Raw genomic sequence first — 17576 nt, 5'->3', positions numbered from 1 at the left:
TCAATTTTAAAAAAACCTCTATATTTGTGCTCTATTACTTCTCACATTTTGAATTGTTAATGTTATATTTTTCCTCCTTCAATAATATCTACCTCTTAATATTTTAATGTAGCAATTATAAGTCTTTAGCCTTCATAGTAAAGATATAAATGGTTTATACACCATGTTTACAATATTAGAGCATTCTGAATTTCTTTGTGATATTAACCATAATTTCTTCATTATCATCTGCGATTTTATGTATTTGAATTCTTGATTAGCCAAACTACCTCATATCTGAAGGATATGAGATTGGCTGGATACAGTAAATTCTTAGCTAGCAATTTTTTCCCTTCAATTCTGTAAAAGTCTCATGCCACTCCCTCCTGGCCTGTAAGGTTTCTGCTGGTTACAGTCAGGCAAATTGGGGCCCTTTTATGTGTTATTTGCTTCTTTTTTCTTGCTCCTTTGAGAATCCTCTCTTGCTTTTTAACCTTGGAGAACTTGAATATAATGTGAGGAAGACATGGTTGGCTTGAATCTGACTGGTGACTTGACCTTCTCAAACCTAGGTAGTTGTATCTTTTTCTAGGTTTGGCAAATTGTCTATCCTTATCTCTTTGAATATGCTTTCTTTTTTAATAGAAAGTTTTTATTTAATAAATACAAATTTCAAAAGAAAAACTTTTGGATTATAGCAGCTTTTCCCCCCATAACCACCCTCCCACCCCACCCGCAAACCATCCCATCTCCTACTCCCTCTCCTAATCCATTCTTCATTAAGATTCATTTTTAATTATCTTTATATACAGAAGATCAACTCTATACTGAGTAAAGATTTCAACAGTTTGCACCCACACAGACACACAAAGTATAAAGTACTGTTTGAAGATTAGTTTTACTGTTAATTCCCAAAGTATTACACATTAAGGACAGAGGTCCTACATGGGGAGCAAGTGCACAGTGACTCCTGTTGTTGATTTAACAATTGACACTCTTATTTATGACATCGGTAATCATCCGAGGCTCTTGTCATGAGCTGCCAAGGCTATGGAAACCTCTTGAGTTCACAAACTCAGACCTTATATAGACAAGGCCATAATCAAAGTAGAAGTTCTCTCCTCCCTTCAAAGAAAGGTACCTCCTTCTTTGATGGCCTGTTCTTTCCACTAGGATCTCACTCACAAAGATCTTTCATTTAGGTCATTTTTTGCCACAGTCTCTTGGCTTTCCATGTCTGAGAAACTTTCATGGGCTTTTCAGCCAGATTTGAATGCCTTAAGGGCTGATTCTGAGGCTAGAGTGCTAGTTAGGGCATTTGTCTGAATATTCTTTCTACCATTTTGGTACTATCAAGTCCCTCTTGAATCCTAATAATTTGAATATTTGCTCTTTTCATGCTATACCATATTTCCTGCAATCATTTTTCATTTCTCTTGCCTCTTCTTTCTCTTTTCTGCTCTATCTGTATATTTTCAAATAGCCCATCTTTGAGCTCAATGATTCTTACTTCTGTTTGATTGATTCTGCTATTGATGTCTTCTATCACGTTTTTAGTTTCACTTAGTATACTTTTCAGTTGAAGTGTTTCTGCTTGATTTTAAGTACTTCCATCTCTATTAAATCTCTGTTAGAAAATTGAATTGTTTCTCTGTGCTCCCTTGAATTTCATTAAATTTACTTGAAACAGCTATTTTGAAATGTTCATCTGAGCATTTGAAACCTTCAGTTCCTACATGGCTGGTTTATGTCACCTAATTTTGCTCTTTAGGTAAGGTCATGGTTCCCTGGAAGTTCTTGATGCTTCTGGATATTCAATACTATCTGCACATTGAAGGATTAGTTATATTACTCTGGCTTCATTTGTGGTTGTCCTAGAAATTCTAAGCACTCTGTTTACTCTGAGCCTATGGATACTTCTGCTATTTCAACACTAGACAACACCGTAAGTCACATTTTGACCCACATCTACTATTAATATGCTTTTACTGACTCATTCTTGTAATACTCCCCAAATTCAAATTTGTCCTAAACTTGCAGTTTATGTATTGTTCAATATGCAATGAGGAAGTGCCTAGAAAGGGGTGTTCCATTCCTATGAGCCTCTCCCTGGCCTGTGGTAGGCTCAGACTCCTTGTCCTGTATCCATGGATGCCATGATGTTAGATCACAGCTGGACCTCTCAGCCCATGGGGGACCAGAACAGCCTGAGAGTAGCACCAAAGCTCACCCTGCTCTGGTCCTGTCTGCTGCTGCTGAAATGGGCTTACTGCCCAGTGCTACACCTATCAGCCACTGGTGGTGTTGGCTGGGGCATAAGACTGCTCATCCAGGACCACGGAATTTCCCACTGGGCACTGAAGCAGGCATTATCCTAGGGACAGGATCAGTTAAGATCTGCTCAAATTCGGGGTTTATCAGCTTAGACTGAGTCCTCAAACTGCCCTGTGCCTCCTTGAGTAACCCCTCACTTACTCAGTCAGGACCTCTGTGGGTCACATCTGTGTCTTCATCACCAAACCTTGTTCATTCTTGGGAGTGCATACCAGGCCAGCAAGAGGCTGGTAGTGATACATGCTAGAACAAATATGTCTCACAAGGGCACAGGTCTCTGCCTGCTACTCTGGGGCAAGTCCAGAGACTCCATTTGTAGGCATTTGTCTCAGGAAGGCAACCATTAGGATCTTCCCAGCACCGAGCTTTACTAACACAACTCTGAGTTAATAGAAATAGTCCCATGGACCCTTGCTGTCTGCCCAAGGTATGAGGAGAGTGATAAATGCAGTCCTCAGGCCACCCAGACTGGCTTCATAGTGGTGGCACATGGGTACTATTGTCACAAGTCCCTACAAAGCTTGGGAGGGATGTCCACCAAGCCTACTATTGGCCAGCAGTGACACGCACCAAAGAGTCCGACCAGTTGGAGCATATGTCTCTGCCTGATGCCAGACAAGTCTAAAGACTCAGTCTGTCAGTTCCAGTCTTTGGCTAAAGGCCTTTGGGCTTGGGGCCAGCACTGTGGTGCAGTGGGTTAAAGCACCGGCCTGCAGAGCTGGCATCCCATATGGGTACCGGATCGAGTCCCAGCTGCTCAACTTCCAAGCCAGCTCTATGATGATGGCCTGGGAAAGCATATAGGATGTCCCAAGTGCTTGGGCCCCTCCACCCTTGTGGGAGACCTGGAAGAAGCTCCTGGCTCATCCTGGTCCATCTCCAGTCATTGCAGCCATTTGGGGAGTAAGCCAGAAAATGGAAGACCTTTCTCTCTCCCTCTCTCTCTCTGTACTTCTCTATGTTCTCTACCTTTAAAATAAATAAAACTAAATCTTAAAAAAAATAGGCCTTTGGGTCTTACCAAATGTCAGGTCTAAGTTCTGAGTCGTGATCCTAAACTTTCTCTCCCGACTTCTCCATGAAGCTAGAGTTTGCTTCTGCTGGCAGTTGTGAGAGGGTGGCAGAGATTGCCTGTTAGTGGAAGCTCCAAATAATTCCTCCATAGCTATGGCCCTGGGGGCCAGGGCAGGGGGACTCAGACTGAATTTTTTGCAGAGGGTCCAGCACTGGGATTCAGTTTGTTCTTTCTTCCATGTGAGCGCTGCACTCCTTGGAACTGATGGAGGGGTGATGTGGGCAACTCTTTCCTTCTTGCTTTCTTCAGTGCAACTTTTCTTATAACAAGATGAGATGCTGTGGTCTCCTGCCTGACTTCTGTAGCTCTTATGAAGGCCGAATTCATGCATGGATAGCCATTCACATTGATGTCTCTGTGGGGAGGGGGTTATCAGAGCCTCATATTCAGCCATCTGGGTTCCGATCCTCAGCATGCTACTTTAAATGTCAAGCAGAGGGGGTAGCAGGTGCAATAGTCCTGAGGCAAGAGTGTACTTAGTGGGCTTATGGGACTGAGAGAAGACTGGTAGCATCAGAACATGGTGAATGAGGGGTAAGAGAGTTTAAAGAAGTAGAACAAGGCCATATTTTTAGGGTCTTGTAAGTACTATAGATTAGATTTCACTCTAGGTGTGACAGAAAAGCCATTTAAAGAATCCCACATACAGGAGTGGCATAATTGTATTAATTTATTTTAAGCTACTTTATTCAGATGTGGTTGACATATAAAAAGCTATTCACCTTTAACGTGTACAGCTGGGTGAGTTTGGAGGCAAGCACACATTCGCGATCACCACAGTCCAGGCATCACAGAAGGTTCAGTCTAGAAGAATGCCACTGCATAACCTTGTAGAGAAGTATTGGGATATAGCAAGCCAGCTGCAGAATGCTGGCCTCAGAGAAAGATGACGGGATAATTACCCTGTCCACCAGCAGCTTGTGGGCCTCACTTTACAAATATGAAACTAACTCCCTTCGAAGTAAAATGACTTATCCAAAGGGAATTAGCTGCAGGGCAGAGACCTCCATCTACATACTCCCAAACTTCAGCATTTCCAGCTTCCAAAACTTCTTAAATCTCTAATTACTAATAATGAATAAATGAATGAGTTATTATCATATCCATTTGTTTAACCTCTGGTCAGACTTTTGGTCTCATTCATTCATTCAACAAATGCACACTGAGTACCTAGTGAGTGTCAAACCTAAGCCCAAAGGAAGTGTTGGTATAAACTCAGAGCTTAGTTAACCCAAGGACTGAGCACAGTACTTGACTCTCTAGATGAAATACAAATTTTTGAAAGTTCAATTCCATTTATAGACATCCAAAAATATTCCTAGCTTTCTAAAAGCAGTTTCCAAAGATCCACGTAAGAATTTGTTTTCATCAAATGGTTGTCGCCATGAAGTCAGAGGTATAGAAGCTCAAGTAGCCATAGGGATTTGATTTTAACAGAGGGCAACAGCACACAAAAGGTTTGACTTCTGCCTGCTTTCTGCAGGGGACATGCTTCCTCACGTGGGATCAGAAAGATTGTGTTCCTCCAGTAACAATGGTCCCATCTCACCAGGGTCACAGATTCAGTTCAGAGAGGCCTCTAAAGTTCAGATCTCTATCAGGAACAGCCCAACGTATTTGAGCTCCTTTGATATGTGGTTATCAGGATGAAAACAGGGCTTCTGGCACTGGAGACTGCTGATGAACCACAGTAGGCAAGGAGTCTTTATTGCTGTTCTGCCTGGAGTCAGAAAAAAAAAAAAAAAACAGCTGAATGAAAGGGAAGAGCAAAGGAAAAGATTAACTGGAACTTTTCAAACCTTCAACTTACCATTCAACTTTGAGTTTTGCACAAACTTCAGCCTGTCTCGCGCCTCCTCTGCACAGGACACTGGGTTGCTTAAGTACCATCATTTCCGTTATGACTCACAGCAATTGGAGTAGTGGCATTGCTCAAGTGTTGCCAACCTTCTCCTTAAGCATGGATTGCTCACACAAATTGGGAACTGGAATAGGTGAATTGGAGAATACAAAAGGAATTCAACATTTTGCGGTTGTGAAAGATTAAAATTAAGAGGCCTAGACAGCAATGTGAAAAAAGAATACCACCTATTACTGATAAAGAAATGGTCATACATGCTTTGATTGGGACTAGTGAAAACAAGTTCCCCTTCAATATGGTTAGATGTATATATACAGCGTTCATATCTACTATATTCAGCGATAAAGTATTGTATTAAAGTAAAAAGACTATGGATAAGTAGGGGGGAAGAAATGTTCTGTCAGTGTTCTTTAAGATTATTTGTTTTCAGGGGTTTTTCCCATTGTTTTTTGATGGGGTGTGACACCACTATGGTAGACCAACAGTCCCCACAAGAAGCAGGTGACAGGATGGAATGCTCTCTCTTTTTCCTTCTGTTGTATTCATGTGTCCAATTGCCGTAACAAAAACGAAGACACATATTTGAAACTCAAGGCTTGACAAAAATTTCATGGGGTCCCCATGCATAAGGGAAAATCTGTGGAGCCACGGACTTGGAGTATGAAAAGGAAAAACCTGAATCCAGTCCTGATCTGATTTCCTGCCTTTCCTTGCCTGTTAGGAGGAAGACGAAGGACAGAGCGTTTGCTGAGTGCTTACCATGTGCTTAGTAATTTTCCACACATCATTTTGTCTCATCTTCACATCAGCCCATGAGCCTTCAAGACAGCAGCTAATGTGTCTGCAGTCCCACAGCTGGCTAGTCAACGGCCAGCCGCGACTCATACTGAGGGTTGTCCAGCCCCAGAGCCTCTCCTTTTACTCTCTGCAGAGCCTCACAGGATTATTTTAGGACTGAATAACCGATGGGTCAGGCACGCATGGGGGCTTGCAAATATTTTTGTTTTGAACCAGAACTTCAATATCTATTAGCCACAAAAGCCAATGGGAGCTGGCGCCGCGGCTCACTAGGCTAATCCTCCGCCTTGCGGCCCCGGCACACCAGGTTCTAGTCCCAGTTGGGGCGCCGGATTCTGTCCCGGTTGCCCCTCTTCCAGGCCAGCTCTCTGCTGTGGCCAGGGAGTGCAGTGGAGGATGGCCCAAGTCCTTGGGCCCTGCACCCCATGGGAGACCAGGAGAAGCACCTGGCTCCTGCCATCAGATCAGCGCGGTGCGCCGGCCGCAGCGGCCATTGGAGGGTGAACAAACTGCAAAGGAAGACCTTTCTCTCCATCTCTCTTACTGTCCACTCTGCCTGTCAAAAAATAAAATAATAATAATAATAATAAAGCGCCAATGGGCCCCGTATCTAGATTCCTCAGCCTCTTTGACCAGCCTAGCAAAGAGTGTTTTCGCCTTTGCTACAAAGGGAGGCTCCACCCTGTCCAACCCACGAAGGGGAGGCAACCCTGTGTGGGCTGTGAGCAGGAGGCAGGCTCTCTCCACCCTGGCCCTGCAGCCCCAGCAAAGTAGCAGCAACAGAGGGAGATGTGCTCCTGCACACACAGCTGTTTCCCTTGGGCACAAGTTCTGAGACAGAGTGTTGATACTCGGCCTTAAGTAAAACGTTTTGCACAACTGGTTAAAGCAGGAGTAGATGGAGGCGGGAACAGCGAGGGCATGAGGGGAAGAGGATGCTCTTTCTCTGCAAGGCAGCCTCTCCAGCCACAGGCTCCACACAGTCCGAAGGAGCAGGGCAAACCACATTCTGGTTCCTTTTTAAAGCAGCCTCCTGGGGCCAGCATTGTAATACAGCAGATTAAACTGCTGCTTGTGATGCTGGCACCCAATATGGGAGCACTGGTTCAAGTCTCAGCTGCTCCTCTTCCAATCCAGCTCCCTGCTAATGTGCCCGGGAAAGCAGCGGATGATGGCCCAAGTGCTTGGGTCTCTGCCACCCATGTGGGAGACCCAGGTGGCGTTCTAGGTTCCTGATTTCAGACTGTACCAGACCTGGGGCGTGAACTAGCAGATGGGAGCTCCCTCTCTCTCGCACTTCTCTCCCTCTCTGTGTGTGTCTCTGTGCCTTTCAGATAAATAAAATACATCCTGATTCTGATTCAGAGTAGCTCCACAGAAAGCACATAAAGGTGTTTATTTTCTTAGAGTCACAGTAATCGTATAATCTGAACATCCCTTTCTCTTTCTCCTTTTATTCCCAGTAAGGTGGGGATAACATCCTTGCCCCTTTTTCATATGATTAAGACTTGTTGTCCCCTTCAACTGAAAAAAAGAGAATAGCAACATTAACAACTCCAAACTCTGTTCAAAAATACAGTCTTTTGTCAGGCCTTTTCACATTGCTATGTACTTGAAGACTCCGATAGAAAGCAGTATTAAAGAATTCTCCAGTATGTTGAAATCATTATGAGTTACAATTCTTCTGATGCAAAGGGTTTCTTTTCTTACAGATGATGTCTTTTATGTGCATAGTAAAAAAATATTCACGGTAACAAATGCACCAGGAAAAAAAAAAAAAAGGTTGGGAAAAAAAATGGAAATCCTGTTTGTGTCCATAGGTGAATTGCTGCTGGGAGGCGGCTGCAATTTGACTTTGTACAAAAAGGGTCACTGAACAGAAGGTCAAGCAGCTGGCCATTTCCATTTCAAAGATGCTATCAAAAGGCCAAGAGGCAGTTCACCCAGCAGCCCTTTAGCAAACAAGATTTTCTCCTTTCTCGTTTATGATTTTTTTTATGCCAAAATAGTTTAGCAAGAAGCTCCCTGATTCATTTCCCTGAGAACACAAGTGACAGGTGTAAGGTTTGGGGAGGACTTTAAGGAATTGGAAGAATTTTGAGTAATGAGGAGCCATTTGGTGGCCACTTATCAAAGGTTTCGCAGCAAGGCAATTAATCACAACAGAGCCCCTTCGCTCAGGCTGAGGCAGCCAGAGAAAGGTAGCTCCGTTGTCACAAATGATGGTGTGTCATGTCGGCAACGTGGGGACTCATTTTTACCAACACTCCACTTATTAATCAAGAGCCTCTGGCAGAACATGGTAGAAGGAGTGCTGGAAGTCCAAGGAGATGAGGATTTGGGCCCAGTTGGATGACTCAGTCATTAGGTCTCGCTTCGTGGTTAGTGCCAGTCAGACCAGGACTGGAAGAACTAGAAATTACATAGCTCTAGACTGCATGGACCTATGTGACTTCAACTCAACACAAGGTGAAGGCAAGCTGGAAGATACAAGAGCAGCCACCCAGTTCAAGTTGCTCACTGTGGCAATGCTTATGGACTTGTGCATAGAGCAGGCCTCAGGTCAACACACAAGCATGAGATGGTTCCCACTCACAGCACTCCCCTGTGAGTAGACCAGGTTCCCACTCACAGCACTCCCCTGTTGGGTAGACCAGGGAAGGGCCAGACTGAGGCTAAGAAAGTCTTGAGCCCACTCATGATCAGAACCACCAACAGGAGACAGACCGCAAGGACAAGTCCGCTCCTGGAACAATCAAAGCTCCAAGCCAGGGACGTCACATCCATCCACCAGTCCTAGAAATGCGGAAGAAAGTTAAGTGGAGGTCAGGAGCTACATCCATGCAGGAATAGGGTGACACAGAGAGCAAGGGGGCATGAAAAATACAAGTCCCGAGATAATTCTTTTTAAAGGCATGTTTAGCAGACATGAGTGGAGAGACAATATCTGGCGAGGTTTCCAGTCATTGGCCAGGCCAAATACTTCTGGGCCCTAATGTCCCCCGGAGCTGTCTTTAAAAAGCCCTCCTACTTTGCCATCTTTAACCCTTTTCTCTGTAAAATGATACAAATGACTTCCCAGCTTGTCCTTTTACCCCCGCAACAGCGTGAGACCTGATTGACCCATTTGGGGATGACCAGTCATTAAGGGCTCAGAGCAGCCGTGGAAATCTCTCAGAGGTCAAGGTGGGGGTCTGGAAACAGCCCCCTGGGAGACACAGCCAGCCATGGCCTTGCTGCCGCGACCACACCAGAAAGCTCTGCAACACTCTCAAGGAAACAGTGGGGGGAAAATCTGATTAAGCACTGCTCTATTTTAATACTTAATACTACGAAAGGAAAGTCTGACTGCTTCCAAACATTCTAGCAGTTTTAATGGAGCATGGCCTAAAATCTAATCTAATGAATGGCCTTGCATTTTTTTTTCATCAGGCCATCTTTAGAATGGACCTTTATTTAAATCAGCTCACACTTACAGAGGCAAAAAGGATATATCCCCTCTTGCTCTGCATTTATGCATTTCCAAAAATGTTCTGTCTCCAATGCTTAGGAGAAATGTCTGCTAGCAGGAAGAGAGGGAGAAAGCAAAGGAGGGAGGAAAAGAGGAGAAGGGGAAGGAGGGAAGCGGGGAGGGGGTAGAGAAGGGGGTGTGAGGGAGGGCAGGAAGAACACCAGGCTGACCACTGCCCTGGCTGCTGCTTCCAGGAGCAATCGCGGGCATTCGTCACCGTTCCCGCTAAATGAAGGTCCGTCTTACCGGCTGTTTGCTCTGCTCCTGTACACTTAGTTGTGTGGCCTTGACTATGATAGAATTTGTTTTAAGGAGAAGAGAAAACACGAGCCTCGGGCTTTAATAGGAAGGTGCCTTTCTGAAGTAATAAATGACCCAGAGGCTGGATTCGGCATCAGGGGAGGCCACTTCCTGTGTTCTCCCCCAAGGAGTCAGGAGCAGCTGAGATCATTAGTGAGCAGGGAGTTGGGAGGAAGCTGGCGTGAATGCAGAGGCTGGGAAGGAAAGTGTGAGATGATGTCATGGAGGGGAGAAGCGGGCCTGCTGGTCCCTCTGCTCATCACAGCTGGCCTGTCCCTCGCTTCAAACAGTATGCCTTGGATGGAGACCTGCAGTTCTTCAGTCACTGGGCAGATTCACTATTTTTATTTTATTTTTTTTTTTTTGACAGGCAGAGTTAGACAGTGAGAGAGAGAGACAGAGAGAAAGGTCTTCCTTCTGTTGGTTCGCCCCCCAAATGGCCGCTACGGCTGGCGTGCTGCACCGATCCGAAGCCAGGAGCCAGATGCTTCCTCCTGGTCTCCCATGTGGTTACAGGGCCCAAGTGCTTGAGCTATTCTCCACTGCCTTCCCGGGCCACAGCAGAGAGCTGGATTGGAAGAGGAGCAACCGGTACAGAACCTGGTGCCCCGACCGGGACTAGAACCTGGGGTGTCAGCGCCGCAGGAGGAGGATTAGCCAAATGAGCCGCGGCGCCAGCCCAGATTCACTATTAAAAACCTTTTGGGGCCGGCTCTGTGATGTAGCAGGTAAAGCCGCTGCCTGCAATGCTGGCATCCCATATGGGCACCAGTTCGAGTCCTGGCTGCTCCACTTCCGATCCAGCTCTCTGCTGTGGCCTGGGAAAGCAGTAGAGGATGGCTCAAGTCCTTGGGCCCCTGTACCCATGTGGGAGACCCAGAAGAAGCTCCTGGCTCCTGGCTCCTGGCTCCTGGCTCCTGGCTTTGGATTGGCACAGCTCCAGCCATTGCGGCCATCTGGGGAGTGAACTAGTGGATGGAAGATCTCTCTCTCTCTCTCTCTCTCTCTCTCTCTCTCTCTGTGCCTCTGCCTCTCTGTAACTCTGCCTTTCAAATAAAATAAATAAATAAAATAAATGTTTTTTTTAATCTTTCAGAGCTTTTGCCGGGGAGCTTCCCAGTGACAGCTTGAGGGATTCTCAAAGGGGAAAGACCAACTTCGGACTTGCAGGGATATCTCTGTGAACTTACTCTGCAAACAGAGACCCTTCAAGTCTGAGAGGAAGCTATGTGCCTGTTGCCAGGTTAGGCCTCTGTGACTGGCTCCCAGGCATGGGCCTCAGCTCAGGGAGCAGCCAGCAGAGGTAAAGAGCATATATGTGTCCCTGGCCAGATTTTCTCATTCTCATGGTATACAAAGGACCAGACTACAATCCCCTCCAAATTCCAATTTGGGCATCCAAGGCAGCGTGGCCCAGAAGGGTCTCCCTGAAATCCACCCTCTGAGCATGAGGACAATGGAAAGAGTTGCAGAGGCCATAATAATGATATATTCTATTTCTTTTCATAATTTTTTAAAAACACTTATTTGAAAGGCATAGTTACAGAGAAGTAGAGGCAGAGGCAGAGGGAGAGAAGTCTTCCATCCACTGGTTCACTCCCCAAATGATCTCAATGGCTGGGACTGTATTCTGGAACTCCATCCCAATCTCCCACATGGGTGGCAGTGGCCCAAGCACTTGGGCCATCTTCCACTGCTTTTCCAGGCACATTAGCAGGGATGGGAAGTGGAGCAGCCAGGAGTCAAACCGGGGATCACAGGGGAAGTAGGCATCGTGGGCTTAATGCACAGTTCCACAAAACCACCCCAATGTCTTCTATTTCTACCCAGCTAAAGCCTTTTCATATGCCTGCTTTCTTTATCTAGATAGAATAAAAATCCTGTCCCCTTGTTATCATCCTTCCCATTTCACACATGAATAAAGCCAAGTCTCAGACAGAATAGGTGGCTGCTCCAAGAGAGTGAGTGGCAGAGCCAAGACACACTGATCCCCTGACCCCAAGTCCAATTGTCCCGGGGTCAGAATGGGTCTGCTTAAGCAGTAAAGAATGTTCTTCCAGTCTAAACAATAAATCCATAATGGACCCAAGATGGTGCTTAAGGATTCCCACTGTTTGATACCCCTTTGTGTTGTAGACTGGACTGCCCAGTGCCTTCTCTGGACACAGGTGGCAAATTAGACAGCTGTCCCCTAGCCCTAAGGCGTATGGCGCTAGCACCTGTGCCCCCGTGCCCTGGCAGGTGGAGGACCGTGAGCACACAGCAGTAGAACTCTCAGGAAGTGTGGAAAGCTCCCGATACCAGGAACAGAGCAAGAAGGTGAAGGCAAAGATGAGGGGGCGGGGGAGCAAAGACACAGACACTATCTGCTCCGAGAGAGAGCCTCCTGATTGTGAGGGGCTGCAGGAGGCAACACAGTCCCAACTTTGCCCTCCTCTAAGTGAGCCTCATACAGGCCCAAACTGGACCGAAGGACGAAGACTGCATGGGGATGGGGAGAGGGGGTGTTACTCTGACCAACTTTCCCCTCCCAAGGCTTCTGGACTGTAATCTAAAAATCTCCAACAATACCCTTTCCTCTGAGTTTGCAAAACCAGCAGATTTCAAGCTGAGAGGGGTCAGGCTGCTGTGCCAGGGCTTGCAGAAGAGTGATTTGTGCAATCAGCTCCCCAGGACTCAGACGATGAACAGTTCGCTCCCTCTTTGGCTCAGTCCACCAGCACTGGCACAAAGCTGGTGGGTCTGCAGTGCTATCAAGAGAGGGACACCAGACTGCCATAGAAAGAGCACTGGCTCCAGGCGCTGCAGCAGGTGAAGCCATGGCCTGAGACACTGGCATCCCATACGGATGCCAGTTCGAGTCCCGGCTGCCTCACTTCCCATCTAGCTCCTTGTTAATGGCCTGAGAAAAGCAGCAGAAGATGGTCCAAGTGTTTGGGCCCCTGCCACGTACGTAGGAGACCTGGCTGAAGCTCCTGGCTCCTAACTTCAGCCTGGCCTAGCCCAGCCATTGTGGCCATCTGGGAAGTGAACAAGCAGATAGAAGATCTCTCTATCTCTCCATCTCTCTGGCTTTCATATAAATAAATAAACCTTTGAGAGGGAGAGAGAGCTAGGTCCAGTTTTGGACAGGGGAAGAAATTACCAAGAACTATGGAGTTCCCAGTACATATGATGTTCTGTGCCAGGCCCTGGAAACACAATGATATTTCACCCTCCCAACACATCTAGATGTTGGGCATGATTATCCTCACTTGATGGTTGGAGCAGCTGAGGCCAAAAGCCAGCACAGCTGTGAGGCAACAATGACAGAATTCAACAAGCTGGCTGTGGTTGCTGTTTTCATGACACTAAGTAGCTTCAGTGTGTTTCATGGGATTATTTCAAGAATTAAATGGAGCAGTGTTAGTAACACCTTGAATAAATCCAAAGTGCTATGCACATATTAGCTCTACGTGGGCACAAGCATGTACAAACCACACTCACACACAAGCAAGTGCTCAGATCTACAATTCCTAGTGAAGAATAGCCACGTGAATTAGTATCAGTGGCATTGCTCTCCACAAAGCAAATATCTGTACCTTACACAATTCCCCTGTGAACCCCATCATCACCATGGCCATTAAGTGTGGTCCCCAGATGAAGTATGAGCATGCTGGTCAAAAATGGATGTTCACAGCCTGAAAGCACTTTATGATTATCAAGGGACAAAAAATGAATTAGAATCACACCCTGCTAAGTGCCACAGAAGTATTTTCAAATTAGCTTCATTTCTGCTCTCTCCCCAGTCCCTGGCATGCGGGTTGTACCTGCTGACATGTCCCCCAGGAAAACTAATATGTTCAAATTGGACCCGAGACAGATGATTACGGTTTACTTTCCATACCAGTGACAACAGAAGCAGACCAGCTTTGGACTCTCTCCCTTTCTTAATGAAATGTGTGTGTCTTCAGTAAGTCATTTCTAACATTTATAAATTTCTAGCAAGAAGGAGACTAGTGAGAGGCAAGTAATGGATCTAGAATACAAAATTGAAGAAAGAATTCATTCTCTGCATCACACAGTTGCCAACTCCATACTCGCACGTCCCTGACAGTGGGTGCTTCCTTAAATCCTTAAATTTTGCACTCATGGGGCAGGTGTTTAGCCCAGCAGTTAAGATGACCATGTCCCATATCACAGAATGTGGATTTGATCCCCAGCTCTCTCTCCTGGGAGACAAGTGATAGATCTGCTAAAGTGATGGATCGCTTTCCTGCCACCCACATGGAAGCTCTGCATTTGAGTTCCTAGTTCCTGGCTTCAGCCCAATCCAGTCCTGGCCATTCTGAGAATTTGAGGAGAAAACCAGTGCATAAGAGCTGCCTGTTTCCATCTATCTGTCCCTCCATCTTATCTCTATATCTCTCTATCACTCAAATACTTTTTTAAAAATTTGTCACACCCTTGGCATTTTACTTGTCTCACTCTAAACTAGGTCTTGGATTTCCTAGTAGCGCACTGGCACCTGCCATGGGAGAGGATAGGGCTCTCTTGCAAGAGGGCAGCTGCCCCTGAAGAATGTCAGATAAGCCTCTATGCTTCCAGTGATACATGTTTCCTAAACTACAAGGCAAGAGAAACTCATATATGGAAATGCACAAGGGCCAGACAACGCCATCATTTGGAAAGCATGATAGTCACCCCTCTCCTCAGCTTCCCACCCTTCCATTGCCCCAATGTCTGTGCCACAGGCGAGAAGTAGAGGAAGAAAGGATGGCAGCAGAGCTGACCTTACCTCCACCCCAGCTCTGAGCACCAAGGTACCTTAGAGGAGGGAGTGAGGGTGTGGCAAAGGACTTTGCAGCATGCCCAACTTCAACCCTATTCTGTTAGAAATCCCAGCCTAATTGCAACAGAAAACCATAGGTTAGAATTGCAGTATTGCAGTTCATGAACTCAGGAAATGATCAGACATGGGTCCAAGTTAGATGGGAACGCTTTCTACACCACTCCCATGTAGACTGTGTTGCCCTATCTCCTCATTGTAGGGAACAGAAGTGAAGAAATGTTTCAGGGTTGCAATGATCCAAACTGCACATATGCAAATAGAATCAAAGGGGTACAAATAAACATCCACACAGGCTCTAAAGACTTCAGATGGTGTGAGCCACTGGGCATAAGTTGCATACTGAAATCTACAGAGCCTAGTAATGACTGAGTCTTTCAGTGATGCCCTGCAAAACTGGAGTCGGGGTTCCCAGGAACCCAAGTAACACAGTGAGATTGAGTTCCTCCCTCCTCCTGCCAAGTCATGGGATTGGGGATCCACCTCCCCAGCTCCAAAGTAATGGTTCTTGGGATAAGGCTGAGAGGAATGGAAGGTCCAAAACAGGAATACTATGGGCCAAGGGTACAGCAGATACTGTGGCTACTGCAGGTACTCTCACAAATTCTGGGCAAGCACCCTACTCACTCTCTGTAATTCTCCAGACTCCAAGGAGTAGCTGTTTGTACTGCTGTCACCTGTAGTTTCCAAACAAGGTCTCTGCCCTAACAGGTCCACAGAGAAAGAGACCAAGGACAGACAGTACTTAGGGATGTGACCTCAGCAAAGTCACTTAGCCTTTCTGATCCTCCATGTTTCCACCTGTAAGAAAGGCACCGAAGCCCACCACAAGGCTTGGGGCTCAGTAAATATTAGCTGCCATCTCTCACCCTCGTGGTGCAAATCGGAATTTCTGTTTTGCTTAGAGACTTATTTCAAGCACGAAGCCCAAGGCTTAGCTCAAAACCAGGCTGTGATAAATCCATTCCTTCTGCTCCCTACCAGCCTCCTTCAGCATCCACACAAACACACTATTTTCTTCAACTGGTCCAGGCACACTTTAGGCCGAGGCAGTCTCTGTGTTCTGAAAGGGTGAAGACATTGCCAAGATTTAAAATACCCTGAGTATTTCATCCCAAGACCTCAGCCTGGGGCAGAGGTGGAGCCTTGGAAAAAAAAAAAAAAAAGAATGACCTTGGAGGAGAAAGGATGAAAACCCAGGAAACATTCAGCCTGGAGCTGCCTCAAGGGTGGGAGGGTAGAAAGGGAGCTGGTCCTCTCCCTGTGCCTTCTCCCCTCTACACCACACTCTGCACTGGATGACAGGAGACTCACAAAAGGATGGGAACGGGAGGCAGGTGAAGGAAGGAGGAAGACAGTCCTGAGACCCCCCCACACCATTCAACTTAGTAAATGGTTTCTAAGACACATTCCCACTCTCCAAACGTAAGCTGGGACAGTCTGTGTTTCCATCTCCAGCTTGTGTGTTTGTCTAATTATCACCTTCTCTAGGCTCCAAGACCACAGAAGACAAGTTATTACACCAAATTCCATTGAGTAAAGAAGTCTAATCCTCCAGAAACTTCAGATCCACGAGAAAAAAAAAAAAAAACTGGCCAGCACCGCGGCTCAATAGGCTAATCCTCCGCCTGCGGCGCGGAAACCCTGGGTTCTAGTCCCGGTTGGGGTGCCGGATTCTGTCCCGGTCACTCCTCTTCCAGTCCAGCTCTCTGCTGTGGCCTGGGAAGGCAATGGAGGATGGCCCAAGTCCTTGGGCCCTGCGTGGGAGACCAGGAGAAGCACCTGGCTCCTGGCTTCGGATCAGCGCAGTGCGCAGGCCGAAGAGCACCGGCAGCAGCAGCCACTAGGGGGTGAACCAACAGAAAAAGGAAGACCTTTCTGTCTGTCTCTCTCTCTCTCACTGTCCACTCTGCCTGTCAAAAAAAAACCTGAAACTCACGCAATCTAGAATCTAGATGCATTTGACCTGAATTATCCTGAAAACAACCTGAACTGTCTACCTGACTTCAGGGGCGCAGGAAGAGCTGACCAAAGGCCGTGGCCTGTTGAATGAACCATTCTCTCTGTGCTTGCTTTCTAGAAGATACAATGCATATAAGCATGTAAAATCCTATCCATCTTCAGGCTGTCATAGATTAATCATATTAATATTCTTCCTAACTTAACAAAGGATAATGTGTCCCTTTTTATTTGTCATTTCTGAATTCTAGAAAAGGCAAAACAATAGTGACAGGAAGCAGATCACAGGTCACCCTGGGATGAGGACTGGGGGAGGGGACTGGCCCAAAAGAGGCAGGGGAGACCTTTAGAATAATGAACCTTTTCTGACTCCTGATGTGAGAGGTTCACTGGGGTCAGTGCTGTGGTGCTGCAGGTTAAAGCCCCTGCCTATAGCACTGGCATCCCATATGGGCTCCAGTTTGAGTCCCAGCTACTCCACTTCCAATCCAGATCCCTTCTAATGGCCCAAGTCCTTGGACTCCTGTACCCACATGGAAGACCCGGCTTCAGGCTGACCCAGATCTGGCTACTTGCAGCCATTTGGGGAGTAAACCAGTGGATCTCTCTCTCTATCTCTCTCTCTCTCTCGTTCTCTCTCCCTCTCTCTCTCTCTCTCCCCCCTCTCTCTCTCCTTCCATAACTCCATCCCTCCCTCTCTCCTTCTTAAATAAATTTTAAAAGAACTACCACATTTCATTATATGTAAATTATACCTCAATAAAGCTGCAAAAAAATGACACTTTTGCACAATCAAGTGGCATGACTTAAGCATGTCAGTGAAAAAATGCTTCTGCTACACAGAAATGTAGATACTCAATCTGCCAAAACGTCTTCATAACAGCGTACTGCATCAGAACATGTCAATAGTTCATGGAATAAATCCCCATCT

Source organism: Lepus europaeus, chromosome 11 (assembly GCF_033115175.1).
Source record: "Lepus europaeus isolate LE1 chromosome 11, mLepTim1.pri, whole genome shotgun sequence".
Lineage (NCBI taxonomy): Eukaryota > Metazoa > Chordata > Mammalia > Lagomorpha > Leporidae > Lepus > Lepus europaeus.
Note: the sequence above shows the minus strand (reverse complement) of the source record.